Below are 12,783 nucleotides of genomic sequence, written 5' to 3'. Positions count from 1 at the left end.
TCTGTTAGATTTTCTCTTAGATGTACCTGCCAGATAGCTTTTTTCCATGTTGTAGGTAAATCTAAGGCCCAGTGCACACCGAGCGGTTTTTGGAGCGATCCGCCGGCCGCATCCGCCTGGAAAAATGCTTGGCTAATGTATTGCAATGGGATGGTGCACACCGGCGGTTTGAGGTTTTTGCCAAGCCGCAAACGCGCCTCCTGCTGCGCGTTTGCGGTTTGCTAAAAAACCTCAAACCGCCGGTGTGCACCACACATTGAAATACAATAGCAAAGCGTTTTCACTGGCTGATGCGGCTGGTGGATCGCATACAAAATCCGCTTGGTGTGCACCCGGCCAAATATCTGCTCTCTGCTCTCAAAACCGCTAGCGTTTTGACGATCTGCTAGCGGTTTTGGTGTGCACTGGGCCTATCAGAAGAATCTAACAGAAAATTGTATGGTGTGTACCTAGCATAAGGCTTCCCTCTCTTCAGGTAAGAATCTCATTTTGATGCCGAGCTTTGGCTCAGGATTACTTTAAAGTATTAGAGGCGGAGGATCAGCAAGACAGCCAGGCAATTTGCATTGTATAAAACCGTTATAAAGATCAGTTTGTTTGGCTTGTTTTAAAGAGAACCTGAACTGAAAATTAAAAGTAAAAATAACCATACACAAGTCATACTTACCTCCTGTGTAGTCTACTCCTCAATCTCATCCTCCTCTCCTGCAACCCATTTGTCCGCTTTGATCAATGGAATTCTCCGTCCTCCATTTTAAAAATGGCCATTACCCCATAACAGCTTCCTGGTCATCACACTGTTAAACTGTAATATCACCCACTTGAGCCATAGGGAAACATGGACATTACCTTGCACATTCCGTTGTAACTGACAGCTGCTGATATATAACTGACAGCAACTGGTATATTTCAATTCTGACAAAATATTGTCAGAACTGGAAGGGATCACTGTAAGAAGAAAATGGTGAGCTTCTCAGAGGAACTGTATGTAATATTCATTTGCAGCTATGTCATGTGATTATTTTGAATAATTTTACGTGCTTCAGGTTACCTTTAAGCTGTTTAGTACTGCTTCCCCTGTCCACAGCATTGCCATTTAGTTCATCTGACATTTTTAACATTTTCTTCAATGCACTGGTGGCTTTCTTCCCAGCAGATCACTACTGCAGTCCCTCCTCTGCTTCTGCTGCCTTGCCTGGATGCATTTCCTTCCGAGCTGGATCAGTAAAACATAAATTATGAGGCTGTATTATTGGTTGATGCAGTTTGCTCAATGCCATATTGAATAAGAGTTATTGTTTGACCAGCGTAAGCAGATGACTTTCCAGGCAACATTTTATTGCACATTTTGTTCTCAGAAATATTGATTCACTTGCTTGCGCTGGAACACTCTCTTAGGATTAGGATAGTAAAAAAGCAAATTCATGTTATAGTTCCAGTGGGGATGCTTTCACTAGGCCCGCTAAACTCCTGAGTAAGAGAATTAGCCTTGTGTCTTGATAGAAATGGAAGAATAGTTACAGGATAACTTCACTTTTTTGTGAATTTTTATTTTTTTACACTTACATGTCAGTATGGGGACGATGCAGCATCTACACACAACACATTCATTCCAGATTGACAAAGGAAAAAAGGAGAAGTGTGGCCAGGATTATGAAATTATGCCTTTTGCTCATGAATTCTTTATGCTCTGTCTGATGGAGCTGTGACATGGTGTACATGTAAAATGAGCTCCAGGGAAATTTGGGCGTCACAGATAACCGCTAAAAGAATATCAGTAAAATAACTGATATTCTAATATTGTGCAGTGCTAATTCCGTATAATATTGGTACATTTTACTGATATTTTATTATCGGTAAACCTAACCCTGTTCTCACACAAAATCATCCCTCTACTGATGCCTAACCCTAACCGACCTCCCTGCCGATGCCTAACACTAACCACCCCCCCTGCTGATGCCTAACTCTAACCGCCCCACTGCCGATACCTAACCCTAACCACACCCCCTGCTGATGCCTAACTCTAACCGACCCCCCTGCCGATGCCTAACCCTAACCACTCCCCTGCTGATGCCTAACTCTAACCGACCCCCCTGCCGATGCCTAATACTAACCACCCCCCCTGCTGATGCCTAACTCTAACCGACCCCCCTGCCGATGCCTATCAATAACCCATGCCCCCTGCAGATGCCTAACCCGAACAGACACCCCTGTCTAACCCAACCAACAGCCCTGACTGACCCGCCAATATATATGCGCCACCTTCGCTGCAAAAAAAGAAAAGTACGTAGGACGGAGAAATTTAGGGAAAACATATAAGGGAAAATTTTGGCGCCGATAAAATAGTGGGTGCCAGTGCTGCCCACTATGTAAACACCGGCTACAAATAGTGGGCACCCAAAGTTCTACTTATAACCACAATGCCCAGGGGCCCTTGGCGCCATAAGTTCCAGGCTCCATGATATGGGCTTTACTTCAGTGTCCCTCTTGAGTCAGGAAAAAAATAGTCTTGAAAATGTGGGCGCACCTGGCGTCACCATAGGCTGTAATGGGAATTACAGCTATATCGGTGCTTAAAGTAAACCAGAGACATCCCTACCTAAAGATTTGATACTTACCCGGGGTTTCCTCCAGCCCCATTAGCACGTATGAGGCCCTTGCCGTCCTCCCGAGGTCTGCCGTTCAGCCGCGATCAGTCCTGGTAACTGGTTAAGTTGTGTCAGTCTGGGTCTACTGCGCATGCGCCAGTTACCGGGGCTGATCCTGGCTGAACGGCAGACCGCAGGAGGATGGGGATGGACTCACACGTGCTTTTAGGATGGGAGGAAGCCGAGGGTAAGTATTGATTCTTTAGGTAGCAACGTCTATGGTGCACTTTCAGAGATGGAGCCCAAATTGCAATAAAAACTGCGTAATTTGGCCGCCTGCAATAGCTGGCAGCCGAATTACATCTCACCCCAGAGTCCATGGCGGCTTAGAGGGGGAATAGTAATTAAAGTAATTAACGCCGCCAGGACTTTTGCAGGTGCAAGGTGAGCCGTTTTTCAGCTTCACCCTGTGCCCAAATTTCCCGGCGCCTTAATTACATGTACACATCCCTCTTCCTGATCTCAAAAATATAGGACTTTTAAATGTGGTATAAAGAACAGAAATCAGAATGTGCAAAATGTAGCTGACTAATGCCACCTCTCATGCCTTGCTATGAGTCATCAAGCTTGGTGGTTACGGGGGGTTCAGATCAAATTCAGCTTCACTTCCTGCAGTCACCAGTCTCCATACTGGGTGATCAGTCAGCATCATGTGCATGTTCAATAGTCCAGTTAGCAGGCAAGCTTCAATCAGAAACAGGATATGGTATCATGTGCTCATCTGTACAGCTGTGTGTGAAACATGAACCTAACTAAAAGTCTTTCTAATCTTCCGGCAGACAAAGGAGTAAATATATATGTATTTATTCTGACTGTGCCTATAGTTACTTGCTTGGAACAGAAATACAAACTCAAAGCCTAAAAAATTCCATAGATCAAGGCACAGAAGCATTCTTCATACAGAGTAGACAAGACAAGACACAGAACATTTATATTGCGCTTTTCTCCTGGCAGACTCAAAGCGCCAGAGTTGCAGCCACTAGGGCGTGCTCAGTAGCAGTGTTAGGGAGTCTTGCCCAAGGTCTCCTTACATAATTGATGCTGGCTTACTGAACAGGAAGAGCTCTGGTCTCCTGTGTCAGAGGCAGAGCGCTTAACCAGTACACTACCCAGCCATTGTTATGCTTAATTTTTGAAACCACCTTTGTACAATAACTTATAGGGCCATATGCCATTCACGTTTTCTCCTAGATGATATTTTCACACTTGTGAATAAAATGCCTTTTATACCACCTGAATGCAAGAAAATACTTAGAATAATTTTGATAATACTTTTTCAACAATTTTTTGGTACTTTTTCAGTTGCAAAAAAGTTATTTGAAAGAGAAGATGAAACATTATCTCCTAGGAGAAAACTCTGGTGATAAAAGAGAATTGCATATGGCCCATAGTGTTGGAAGAGGTACTGTCGTTAAAATAACATAGTTAATAAATTGCTTATGCTTTTACAGTATTCATTTATAAATAAATTAGTCAGTGTTTGACCATTGTAAACTCTTTCCTCTCCCTGATTTACAATCCAAAATTTATCACAGGTGATGATATCTTTAGCCCTGCCAGGTGCAACTCTGCGGAATGTTTGTTTCCCAGAATTCTGAAGCCAATTATGCCTGGTCTCCCAGCATGCTCTTGGAGGAGAATTCCACATGACTAAACAGCCCAGGCCAATCATCACCGGGAGGGTGGTAGTACATACCAATATACAGCAATATATAGATATGAGAAGTGTTTCTGAGGCTGAAACCAGAAAAATTACCATGAATGTAGTCTTGAATAATTTACTTCATTCATTCTCTTATATGTCGCTACTGTAGAAGAGGTGTATGGAGGCTGCCATATTTATTTCCTTTTAAACAATACCAATTGCCTTGCCAGGCAGCCCTGCTAATCAATTTGGCTACATTAATGTCTGAATCACACCAGAAACATGCATGCAGCTAATCTTGTCAGATCTGACAATATTGTCAGAAACACTTGATTTGCTGCATGCTTGTTCAGGGTCTATGGCTGAAAGCATTAGAGGCAGAGGATCAGCAGGACGGTCAGGCAACTGGTATTGTTTAAAAAGAAATACATATGGCAGCCTCCATATTCTTCTCACTTCAGTTGCCCTTTAAAGAAATCGCCGTCCCTTTAAGAATGGCGTACCGCTAAACTAACAGAACATGTGCACTTGGTTCATTCTGTTCTTGCTGGGAAGGTTTGACAAATATTAGACAGAAGTCTCTGAGAAGAGCAATGGATCTGACTGTTTGCCTTCTAGTTTATTATTTATGACCATGCATAGCACTTTATCACTTGTAATTCAGAATCTACGCTCCGTGTGTGTAGATAGACACACTGTACATAGACTGCTAAAGGGAATGTGCCTTCAGCTTTCCAGGAATGACCTTCTAAGCACAGCAGAGATCTCTATGTCATCTGCTCAGTTACTGAAATCTATTGCTTCTGGTTATTGCTGGCCTCTTATCTCCAGCCTTCGTGGGAGTCATTCACTAGTTAAGGGAACATGCCTTGCTTGGTGTATAGGAAGACAATGCATTCCCGCGTAGCAGGAGGCCACAAGACAGTACGTCCCTTTGCAATGCCCTGGAGAGTATCTCCAGAATATAGAGTGCTTCTAAATAGCTGCTGCTTGCATCAAATGATGCCACTTGGAGCTACCAGCAGGCCTCTGCTATAAGTTTAGTGATTACCAGTCATGTTTCTGCTGTTACAATAGAAGTGTGTTGGGAAAGGACATAGCTCTGCTGTTATGCAACCCTTCATCGAACAAAAGAGACAAAGCCTTGTTATAAATACACAGCAACAAGGAGAAACAATTGCAGATAATCGCTCAAGCTTATTAGTGAGACACAGTAATAAAAATCAAAAATAGATATTTAAAGAAGCATATGATAAGAGCATTCGGCTCTCAGCGTGCTCAGAGCTGTGTGATTAGTCTCATCATTTTTCAGTAATCAGCTTAAATTGTTTTTTAATGTGGAACTTCAGATCTTCATTGCAGAATGTATTCTGTAGAGTTTTGGGAACCTGGATGAATTCTCGAGGTGTGCAGGCTAAGGGAGTAACTACAAATCGTGGGGCCCCCAGAAAAACTTTGATTTCCCCCAATATTCATACCCTTTCCCTCGCCTACCCCTGGTGACCCTCACAGCCTGGAGGTCCATCTTCTAAGGGTCATAAAACAAAGGTGGACATCATAATGTTCACCACCATAACAAATGCAGCCACATAAGCACCTGACCTGAAGAATGGACCCCTTTATTGGAGGGAGTGAAGTAGTATGCTGTTGCAAGGGCAAAAATGTCACCTTGTTCTTCCATTTGCTATTGCTTTGATGACATCACCACACATTCATTATGAGGTCCTAACAGGCCTCGACAAGAAGGACATGGTGGTGACATTAGCAGACTTGCCTTTACGAATGATTTCTAAATAATCCCATTTGTAGCAAGGTGGATCAAGCACAACTATGTTAAAGAGTACCTAAGTTTAAAACTGTCATGACAGGCTCTGTCTTAACAAGGGCAGATAAAGAAGGGGGGTTTGCATGGTTAAATACTTTCCTGCTCGGGCGTCATCCCTCCAGGCAAGTTATCACTCTGCCCACATTAGAGAATGAGCCATGGCGATTTTTTTTAATCGTTGCCAAGACTCTGGCTAACCCCATCTGCATTGCTGCGGCCCACATCCAGGTCGGCGGCAGTTGCCTAATTGGTGGCTGCCAAGCCGGAGAAGCAGGCAGAGGCTTCCAAAAATATTGGGAAACATGGCTCTAACTGCACTGCAAAGGAGGAGGGTGGCTCAACACCTTTCGACCCGAAGACGTAAGGACGGGTAAATATTTAACGCCCTGACCTCCCTCCATACATCCTCATTAGGACAGAGCCTGTATTCTTAACCTTACTCTTTAATATATTTACAGTTAACTTTTGTTCAAAAATGATTGATATAAAATCCAAAACAAGTTACAATCTGACATCAAACAGTACAAGATGGCGTACAAACTTCACGTGGATAGAGGCTCTAAACGAGCTAGAGTGTAGAGGTCGAAGCGCATTTTGCACATGGGAGAATGTGATCACTATGCCCTACAACCTCCATTACAAGGTTTGTACCATTAGCATTAAAAGGGGAAAAAATCAAATAAAATCCCTGGATCAACGCTGCCGTGAAATACCTAGTAATTATAGCCATGGATGTCTTTCACTGGAAGGAAAGTATCCAAGCCCCCTTTAAACACAGGCATAGAATTTTCCATAACTACTTTCTGGGGTAATATACTGTATTTCACATCTTAACTGCTCTTACTGTAAAGTACCCTTTCCTAAATAAATGGCAAAAACTTTTTTTTTCTTCTACGTGCATATCAAATCCCCTAGTCCTTTGCACAAGCCTAGGGACAAAAAGCCTGGGGATAAATAAGCCCAGTTTATCCAACTTTTCCTGGCACGTGAGACCTTCCATCCCTCTGATCAGTTTTGTTGCTCATCTCTTGCACCTGTGCTAAACTCCAATGTTCTTCCTGAAATGTGGTGCTCAGAACTGTATTCCATATTCCAGATGCAGGATTACAAGAGGGCTAAACGGGCAGAAATATACTAACATACTGAGTTCATGTTTTCCTTTTAATGCATCCCCAAATTTTATTTGCTTTAGCTGCAGCTGCTTGACTTTGAATACGATTAATTAAGTATTTGTCAATCAAGACTTCTAAGTCCCTCTCCGAGTTTGATGTCTCCATCTGTATCCCATTTATTTTGTATGATGCTAGACCATTCAACCAAGATGCATGACTTTACATTTGTCAATGAATTTAATCTTCCGTTTTCTAGCCTGAATAACCATTCTACCCAGATCCTTCTCCAATATGTCACTGTCTTCCCATGTGTTGATAATTCTACATAACTTTGTAAAGTGCAAACATAGCAGCATTGCAATCTAATTCATCGACAAGGTAATTAATAAATAAATTAAAGAGTACCAGGCCCAGTACTGATCCCTGTGTGTCCCCATTGCTAACAGTCAACCAATTTAATTATGATCCATTGACCACAAATCTTTACTTTAAGTCCATTAGCCAGTTCCTTATCCATGCACACAGATTCTTCCCTTGTCCTTGCATCCTCAACTTTTGCACCAGACTGTTGTGGGGACAGTATCAAAGGCCTTTGCAAAGTCCAAGTATATCACATCTACAGCATTCTTAATATCCACATTAGAATTCATCCACATAACAGCTGAGCATGTTGGGCAAAAAAGACTGTTCTTAGAAAGCCCATGTTGATGCTGAGGAATTAGATTATTCTTTGCTACAAAGTCTTGTATAGCATCTCTTAAGAAACCCCCAAATAGAAACATTATCTGTTCTATTTAAACTGACCGAATTCAGTAGTACATTCCCTCTAGTTGTTTCAGTTGCCATTTGAGTCAAGTGACTGTCCTGTAGTATTGCCAGAAATTTGCCACTTTTACAAGTATGAGTAGCTTCAATATCCCAATTGACGTCTAGACAGCTGAAGTCACCCATAACTATAACCTTTACTTGCAGCTTTCTTAATCTACTGTAGTAGTTGCAGTTCTGCAGTATCATGGATACATAGCGGCCTATAGCACATCCCAATAAGCAATTGTTATTTCCACCATGAATATTTATCTAGATTTTACATCTTCACAATCTTCATCCTGTTCTTCATTCGTGGCAGCTGTAAAATACATTTTGACTAAGAGACAAACCCCTCTAGCTTTTCTCCCTGTTCTTTTCTTGGTAAACATATTTTATCCCTTTAAGTATTTAAGTTTGCTGTCCATTATTTTATCCATTCATGTCACTTTTATTCCCACAATGTCATAACCTTTATCAATCAAAAATAACTCTAGTTCATCCATTTTATTTGCTAGGCTCCTAACATTGATTACAATGCACTTATTTTACTACTACATTTTTCAATTTCAGTTACATTTATTGAACCACAAGAAGGTCCTCACGCCACCCATATACTATATTATTAAGCTCCATTGTCTGTTTACCTTGATTGTTTACATATCAAGAATGTACTCTCTGCCCCCAGATTCTAGTTTTAAATCTCCTCCAACCTTTCAACTCGTGTTGGTCTGTTCCATCTGTTTGACAGAATAGGCCCAAATTGTTCAGGTCAATCGAGTGGTGAATTTGAACACCATTAAAGAGAGCATGTACAAAAAGAACCCTCTGGGGGATACTTACCTCGGGAGGGGGAAGCCTCAAGGTCCCTATGAGGCTTCCCTGTCCTCTGTAGCTTGGGGGAATCCAGCACTGCCTCACCTGAAAGCTCCTCGACAAAGGCTGACAAGACAGCGCAGGCACGGGCAATATTAACCTACCGCGATCCTGCGCAGGCGCACTAGCGGCTCTTCGTTCGGGTAAGGCGGAAATAGCCGAACCCAATCATATCCACTCTACTGCGCAGGCGCGAATGACTCGCACCTGCGCAGTACAGTGGATATGATTGGGTTCGGCGATTTCCGACTTAACCCAAACGAAGAGTTTCTAGTGCGCATGCGCAGGATCGCGGTAGGTAAATATTTACTTCACCGCTCTTCGGGGGATGCCGGGCTGGATTGCCGTGACACCAGAGGACAGGGTAAGCCTTGTTAGGATCCAGAGGCTTCCCCCTCCTGAGGTAAGTAAGGTAAGATTTTTTTCATTACAGGTTTTATTCAACAGGGGAAAATTTGGGTTAGTTTTCTAGAGTGTCTAGAGCTCGTGCAGCCTTCAAATACATTTAAAAAGGCATGCCAAGACCCCCACAGCTCTGCACAATGCTGTAGAAGCCAAGAAAAAAAGGAGTGCGCTTTTTATGGTGGTGGTATGACCATTTTATGGGGCTGTCAAGGAAATGTGAGATTTTATACAGGCCTGTAAATAGAGGCAGAAGACCCCAAGGAGGTCCCTCGTGTCAAAAAATTAGCCAGCTTTCACAGCTCCATTACAAGTGACATACAGGCCACTGAGTAGAGGCAGAGGGCCCAGAAGGGGTTCCTCTGGTCAAAAAATTAGCTAAGTTACCGTATTTACAGGCCTCCAAACAGAGACAGAGTACCCCAAATAAGCTGCTTCCACAGCTCCTACAATTTCAGCACTGCTCTGCTATCTTTAATGCATCTACACAGCCACACAGAGGCTTTGCCTTGCCTGACCACACCAATAAAACACTGGTTTAATGTATTAGCCCTTGCAATGAAAAAAAGTGAAGAGTGAACACAGGCACGTTTTAAGTAGGATTGGTACTATATGTTTACATGTTGATTTTATCATGCCAGATTTCACTTCAGGTACCCTTTAATTTAGTTTAATTCCTCTATAAGTGTTTAGTGAAGGTAGAGACGATTCTCAGGTTTAAACTGACCCTACGATGAGAGCAACAAGGAGGCTGCCAAACTAACTGTCTGTTTTGGTGATCTCTTTGGCTTCAGTAGGTCTGAATCAGACACCTGACGCAAGCATGCAGATGATGTGGTCCGACTTTGGTCAGAGCATGGATTTTTCATACTTGTTTTGGGTTTGAGGCTTAAAATATTACAGGCAGAGAATCAACAGGACAGCCATGTAAAATGCATTGTTTAAAAGGAAATAATAGGTAATAATAATAATATAATAATAAAAGTCTGCAGCCCATAGAAGAAGGAAGGAAGTATAGAGAATTTGTTTTTAATCGTAAAGACATTTACCATAACACACAGTATACAACATATAAAGTGTACCTTATTAAGTTGAGCTGTACTTTGATTCACATATATGTGTCACTCTTAAAGCAAACCTGAAGCGAAAATAAACGTATGAGATAATTAATTGTTTGTGTAGTGCAGCTGAGAAATAGAACAAAGAAAAATGTCTCATATTTTTTCCAGTACAGGAAGAGTTAAAAAATGTCTGTTGTTATCTGTGCAAAAGAGCTTCTCTGAGCTATTCCACTCAACTGGGACAACACAGTCCTGTTTTCTGAAGCACTTAAAGGGGAACAGAAGTAAGAGGTATACGGAGGCTGCCATATTTATTTCCTTTTAATCAATACCAGTTGCCTGGCAGCCCTGCTGGTCTATTTCTCTGCAGTAGTATTTGAATAACACCAGAAAAAAACATGCAGCTAGTCTTGTCAGATATGACTTTAAAGTCTGAAACACCTGATCTGCTGAATGCTTGTTCAGGGGCTATGGCTAATAGTAGCTAATAGTATTAGAGGCAGAGGATCAGCAGGGCTGCCAGGCAACTGGTATTGCTTAAAAGGAAATAAACATGACAGCCTCCATATACCTCTCTCTTCAGTTCCCCTTTAAACAGCCAAGACAGCTTTAGATAAGGTTTTATAGCAGGAAAGTTCAAAGTGTCATTATTTCAGCTTTGTTTTATAGTTTAAAAGACTGAGTGTGGTTTTCAAACTGCAACTGTGACAGTCTAATGCAGTGTTTTAAAAAAAGCTACATAACAGAAAATAAAAATATGAGACACTTTTCTTTGCTATTAATATTCTATTCATTATCCACACTACACATACAATTCATTACGTCATACACTCTTTTTTTTCAATTTAGGTTTGCTTTAAAAAACATCCAACAGTGTTATTACAGTCAATAACAATAGCTGATTTAGTTGGACACGCATTTCACAGTTAATTCTGCTCCTTCACAGGATTGGGCAGGATGAGATGACAGAAGCTTGTATCGACATCAGTAAAAGACTCTGATAATGATGCCAAAATAAAAAGCATAAACAAAAAGGATGATAATAAGCTGCTTCAGCTGCAGGTGAGGTATGACAATCTCAGTAATGAGAGGGAAGATAAACAAAGGCACAGGTTATGCCTCAAGCTGATATAAAGCAAACGCCAAGCATGTGACCTGTATCAAAAGGCATAAGCCGGGGCCACTGACACCTGTATGACCACTGGTATGTGTCAGAAGTCTCTTAGACTGCTATACAGGTGCATGCTCAATGGCTAAAATTATTTATATAGAATTAAAAGGAAGATGAAACAAAATGTAAAGGCCATTTTAAGATGCACTTTCTAATGGATTTTGATGTTCCAAGCAGAAGCAGTGTCACCGATCTCAACCCCAGTGTAGTAATGACAAATGCTGTGGCTTTTGTAAGTAGCTGTCATACTCACCGTCCGCCTTCTCCTCATGGTAATTGTCATTATCCTCTCCTGGGTCCACAGTCTGGCTTGCATGCATGTGCGCAAGGCAAGCCGGCATTTTGTTTGCTTGAAATCACACCTTTTGGGGTGACTCGCGCATGCACATATGCACGTAACCATTTCTGCGCGTATGTGCGTCCGCGTGCACTTATGCATGCGCAGCCCCTGGGCGCGAACATTCATGCACTTTGTCCTTAGTTGCTGCCAGTCTGCCTATTTAAACCCATCTGTTCTGTGCACTGGTGCTGTTTTTGCGTGCAGCTTGCCAGCAGTTGTATCCTGTACTCTGCCCGCATTGATTCTTGTTTGACCTCTCGTAATTGACCTCGGCTTATTTTCTGACTCCATTTGATCTCTGCCTGCCCAGACCTGTTTCTGTTTAACCGCTTCTAATTGTACTCTGCCTGTGTCGACCCTTGGCCTGTTTCTCATCTATGATTGAACTCTGTCTGCCTTGATCTCAGATTTGTCTGACTACGTTCTTGCTTGCTGATTCTATACTTCGTTTTGGTTTCACAATCTCCACAATGCATTGTCACCTGTTGTCTCTTGTCACTGGTGGGGCAATCCCAAGGGTCATGGCCTGGTGGCTACCAAGCAGAAAAGCAGTCAGTAGCCTGCTAGGGGTAGCGGCCCATCATCCCTTGCGGGGTGCTCTGCTAAAGAGCGGTAGCTACTTAGACAGCCCACGCCTACCACTAGTGGCAGAGTCAACAGAACCTGCTCCAGAACGCAACAGTAGTCTAGGCATGCCACTCCCCCTCCTCCCAATCCCTGCCTCTGACCAAAAAACACACACTAAAATGTAGGAACACCACTATTAATGACTAAAATATATCGGAAATTAGTTATAACAAGACAAAAAACAAGAACTGCATATTACAAGAAATTCAAAAAACATGAGGTTGCCATGCATACATTAATTCAACAATACTTTATTACATACAAGAATATTC

The sequence above is a fragment of the Hyperolius riggenbachi genome, chromosome 5 (assembly GCF_040937935.1).
Source record: "Hyperolius riggenbachi isolate aHypRig1 chromosome 5, aHypRig1.pri, whole genome shotgun sequence".
NCBI classification, from domain to species: domain Eukaryota; kingdom Metazoa; phylum Chordata; class Amphibia; order Anura; family Hyperoliidae; genus Hyperolius; species Hyperolius riggenbachi.
The sequence above is the reverse complement of the archived record's forward strand: the minus strand, read 5'-3'. Positions refer to the sequence as shown.